Source organism: Echinops telfairi, unplaced genomic scaffold, assembly GCF_000313985.2.
Source record: "Echinops telfairi isolate 266 unplaced genomic scaffold, ASM31398v2 ScPeMD7_70;HRSCAF=299, whole genome shotgun sequence".
NCBI classification, from domain to species: Eukaryota; Metazoa; Chordata; class Mammalia; order Afrosoricida; family Tenrecidae; genus Echinops; species Echinops telfairi.
In genome coordinates this window covers 49,228,822-49,233,982 of record NW_022103968.1, presented here as the reverse complement: position 1 = coordinate 49,233,982, position 5,161 = coordinate 49,228,822, and the positions used below count along the sequence as shown (strand labels likewise).

Here is a 5,161-nt window from a genome sequence, read left to right as displayed (position 1 = left end):
TACCTTCAATAAAAAAATTAATAGGGTATTTTGAATCAAAGAGCTGAGGTGTGCTTTTCTCATTTAGAAATTACCTTCTTTCAGTTTGCTCAGGTTTGAAAGACAATGGTCTCATACCCAAAGGACTTCAATAGAATATATGGTTATGTGTACTTTCCCAGGTTCTTCCATGCAGTTCACAGAATTGTCTAACCTCCACCCTCTAACTCAGTCTCCTAGCCTGTAAAGAATGATTTACTAGACAGATATCATTTCAGACAACAAAAGGTTTTTCCATTATGGTCAGGATCTGGGAAGACACATTCCGCAATTCATAGTTTGAGGTTGATAAATACAGCCCTTGGCCCCTCATTTCATCCTTGGATTACATTTCCTATGTCCTTAGCTTCCAACACTTGGCTTTGTGAGCTCAGGAATTTGGGGTGTGGGCAGACTGCGAGCACTTCCATTTGTGGTTTGCCTACCTTGTCTCCATCCTTTCTTTCTCAGCTCCAAACAACACGGTGAAAGGCCCCAGGGGGAATGTCAAAGCTTAGATATCACTTTCCTCGTTGAACTTTTCTAAAATATTTTCCTTGGAGAGGCCCTGGATCAAGTTTGCTCAAGGCAGTTTCTTTGCCCTTCATCCTTTCCAGAACTCCAAAGAACTGGCCGGGACCAGTTCCTCCTGATGCAGAAATGAAAGGACTCTGGGTTCTCATTTGTAACCAACCTGCTTCTCAGTTCACCATTCATTGCCAACCGCTCGACCTCCTCTTCTCTTCTCTACTTTCTCTGAAATCTTTTCATTCCAACTTTTCTCCATGAAAACATAAACCCCGAGATTATCTCCCAATATGGTTTTGGTCCCAGTTTTAAGTGCTCTACCACATTTCGAAAGGGGTGGCAAGAACCTTTGAGCTCTAAGGTGTGTTGTTCACTGATACATAAAGGGTAAAGGTGGTGTTGACTATAATTACTTCAGAAAGCTAAATTAAATCCTTGCAAAACAGAAAGCAACTCTGAAGCCTTGACTGTCCCCCCATTGGATAATACATAATCTCCTCCTGGTGGAGGAGATACGAAGGTAGCATGATTATACCTTTTAAAGTTATGCCAGAACTATACCTATTGTTAGTGATTTTACTGCATAAGTAATGACATCATTCATTTCCAATCTCTTGTACCGGTCACTAGCTGGCGATCCATATTCAAATCCACGATTGTCAGGTTGATTGCAAGTCATGATGGTAACCTTATACGACAGAGTAGAACTACTCCACGGGATTCCCAAGTCCAGACATCTTTACAGAAACTGACGATCTCATCTTTTTCTCACAGGGAAACTGCTGGATTTGAAACACTGACCTTTCTGTTAGCAGCCCAAGTTTAGCTCATTGTGCCAGCCGAGCACCTTGATAGAGAATCAGCATTTTTAAATTAATTCAATGAATAAATACTCAGGGCCCACTGTATGTCATGCCAGAGACAAAGAGACATACTCTACCTCAGTAATGAGCAAGGGAGCATGCATACTATGCCCTTGAACTCTCTTTATCTGTAATATAGTCAAATGGGTACCTCTTAACTACTAAGACTGGTTCTCCCTAAAAGACAGTGATGATTTAATCCTGAGTTCTCCTTTTTTCCCCTACTAAGTAGCTTAAAGAGTCTTCTCACTCACCCAAAAACCCTGCAAACCTCACTGCCATTGCCTTGATTCCGACTAATACCCACCGTGCACTGGCTGTGAGTCTTCAGAGAGGCAGACAGCCTCATCTTGCTCCCTCTGTGTTTGGCCTGAACTTGGTTCGCCGTGTGATGCTTATCCACCAGGATCCTTTGTGTAAAATTGAAAAATTAAATATTCACCATCCTAAATGTTCCTTTAAACACCTGATGTAGGCTCCTAACCCGTGTGGTACCTGGTTCAAGAACCTTGTCTTCACTTTCCCAAGAATTCTCTTTAAAGGGAGATGGAATCTTTTGTCAAAATCAAAGACTGAAATTTGGTCATGTATTCTAGGGACAAAAGTGTTAAAGCGGTTAAAAGAGTAATGGTCAAATTCGATTGCAGTTAGAATCATCTAGGGCAGCAGTTCTCAACCTACGGGTCTCAACTCCTTTGGGAGCTGAACGACCCTTTCTCAGGGACCTCCCAATTCATAACAGTAGCAAAATTACAGTTATGAAGTAGCAACAAAAATAATTTTATGGTTGGGGGGGTCACTACAACATGAGGAACTGTATTAAAAGGTGGCGGCATTAGGAAGGTTGAGAACCGCTTATCTAGGGGAATTTTTTTCTTCGTTTTACTCATGATCAGAACTTTATTTTATTAAGACCATTTTAGAAATCTGCATTTGCATATCAAACCAAATTCCCTGTCACCACTGTGCTGTCATCAGCATCAGGTCAATGGAATTGAAAGAGAATGACATTGTGCCATGACTCTTTGAAGTCCCCTCCTCTAACTTCATCCTGAAGACTTCAGCGTTCATCCTGCACTCCAATACCACAAGGCTCTGTTCAGCCTTCCCTTCTTTCTTCTCCATCACTTTCCTCTCTTTAACAGTGAGAAACCTCTTGAGTTCTACCATCCATTTACTCCCCACCCCCATCAAGCGAGAACCCTGGTGGCACAATGGTTCAGTGCTTGATGGATAACTGAAAGGTGAGCAGTTTGAGGCCAGCAGCCGCCCCCCCCCCCACTCCGCACTGGACTAAAGATGTGGCAGTCGGCCTCTGGAAAGGTGTACAGCCTTGGCAACCTTATGAGTTCCTGTGAGTTAGAATTGACTCAGAAGCCATGGATTTGTACAAGGAGACTTTACAAAGCTAGTGGGTGGAAACTCCCGTATCTTTTAATTCCCTGAACTTCTTGAAGCCCTTCTCCCATATCTTAAGAAGTTTCAGAAGTCATTGACAGCATGAGGAGGCGGTGGTGGCCACTGCTGCCACGGTAGAAAGGAGACAGGTACAGCATGTCCAGACTTGGTGCCTTGGGGGGCACACCCACCTGTCTGGGCTGTTGCTGGGTACCACTTGGGCCTTGGTTTCCTGTGCACTCTTCACATCCAGCAGAAGAAATTAACCCAGTGCCAAAGCCAGAATCAGAACCAGAGCCTGTCCAACTCCCTGAAATACAAGCTGACTTCAGAGACTAGACACCAGGCAATGCTGCTGCCGGCCACTCCAGGTGAGCCTGGCCATGCAGTGCTGCTCAGACTTCCACAAGAAGAGCAGGAGGAGCCACTGGACCTTCTGGATTTTGTGTTGCCTGGTCTCCTGGCACTGCCACTAGAGGTGGGGGGGCGAAGCAGCAGGCTGCTCCTCAGGTCTGCTGGGGAGATTGTTGGGGTGGCCTGATCTTACACGGAGAAGCACCAGAGAGAGATGCTCAGGCAAATGGAGAGGAAGGACTCCACTGGCTCCAGCTGTTCCCAGATGCCAAGAGTGACATGATTACACAACAGCTAAAGCAGAGTCTGATGACGGTCAGGACTCTTGCAGGGAAGTGAGGATGGAGACAATGATGTGAGTTGTGAGACCACGAGGAGAGGAAGAACGGACTCTGTGGAGCTGGCGGTGGCTTTGGGCCCTTGGCCCAGCGCCCCAGAGCTCTCAGGAGTCGCTAGGCAGTAGATGTGCTACCCCTCTGGCAGCAAGCAGATGAGCTGCACCAGTAGGGGGACTTCCAGCTACTTCTCAACAAGCTGTCCTACTGAGGCTGCAGGGCGTGATCTGGCACCAGGCCCAGGCCCAGGCCTACAGTGACATGTGTGAGTGAGAGGAAGTCCTACGCCCTAAATGGAAAAGAAATGGATGCTGCTCTGGAGAAGGGGGAGGAGCGCACTGAATGTCCCCAGTGGTATATAGTGCTTTGTGGGCAGCGGGCATCCAGGGCCATATCCAGAGAGGCTTTGGCTGCCAGGAGCACATGGAAAAAGCCATGGCTCTTCAGCCAGAAAACCCTATGGCTCACTTTATTCTGGGCAAGTGGAGCTACCAGGGCTCTTACCTGGCTAGAGAAACAGAAAAACTTCTACTGCCTTATTTGAAAGTCCTCAGTGCCTCTGGGCAGGATGCCCTGCAGAACTTCCTAAGATTAAAGAACTAGAGTCAGGGTTTTCCAAAGGAAGAAGGACAAATATTTATAAGTGCTACCGAGAACTAGGGGAAAAAATCTGAAGGTAGACAGTGGTTGAAGTTGGCTCTGGAGTTTCCAAGTGTCACCAGTAAGGATTCAGCTTTACAGAAGGACCTAGAAATCTGGAAATAATTTTAGGAGACTGGTCAAATTCCAAAGGTCTTTATCACTTGAAAGATACCACTATTTACTTAAAGAGGACAGAGATCAAGACTTTGTGAGGTATGGGATTAGGCCTGCTTAAACCAGAAAACTGAGCAAGACAACTTTCTGGGGTGTCCCAAATTATAATCTGACAGCTCTCTGCTACCAATCTCTAATTTCTTACCTGTTGACCACCTGTTAATTTATTTTCATTCTTTACCTAATCTGAAACTAGAGAAGTAGTTGATGTCTGTTTCTGTTCTTTCTCTTAAGTAAATTCTTGAAAAAAAAAATCAAGACTACTATAGCACCTGGGCCAGGTTTGAGGGTGGGTGGAGCCAGAGGCTTGCTAGAGCTGAGAGGCTGTCACACTGTCTTTCAATTACTGGTGAGGGAGGGGAACTTCAAAGAGTCACAGGAACAAAGTACAGAACTCTAATCCTTGTCAGTGATGAATATCCCGTAATAAAGGATATAGTTCTAAGAGCACACCCTACCTACTCTTGTGAAAGACTTGAACTCAAGAGAAGCATTGAGACAGGATCCATCAGCCTCAAACTCAAGTGATGTATGCGCTGGCAGCATGGCAAAGCAGGTCTCGAAGGAGCCTTAAGCTTTAGTGACATGATCCATGGGTTGGCTTGGCCCACAGGTGTGCAGCACACAGTTGAGGAAAAGAACTAGTTGAAGCAGCAGCATGCTGGTCCAATCACAGAGAGGAAGAGAGAAGGGTTCAGGCCTTAGAAAGCCATTTATCTCATTGCCCTCCAATCAAGCTGTGACCTGGTTAAACTCCGCCCACATGTTCCTATTGACCTAGTCGGCACAATAAATCACACCCATTGTCCAAAGTGCACCTGAGAACAATCAAATTGGAATCTCTGGTGA

The 5,161-nt window shown here is 45.6% G+C and overlaps 1 pseudogene; it reads left to right on the top strand.

The window, feature by feature from the left end:
* Positions 1-3,451: 3,451 nt before the first annotated feature.
* LOC101648847 lies at positions 3,452-4,350 on the top strand (annotated as a pseudogene).
* The last annotated feature ends 811 nt before the right edge of the window (positions 4,351-5,161 follow it).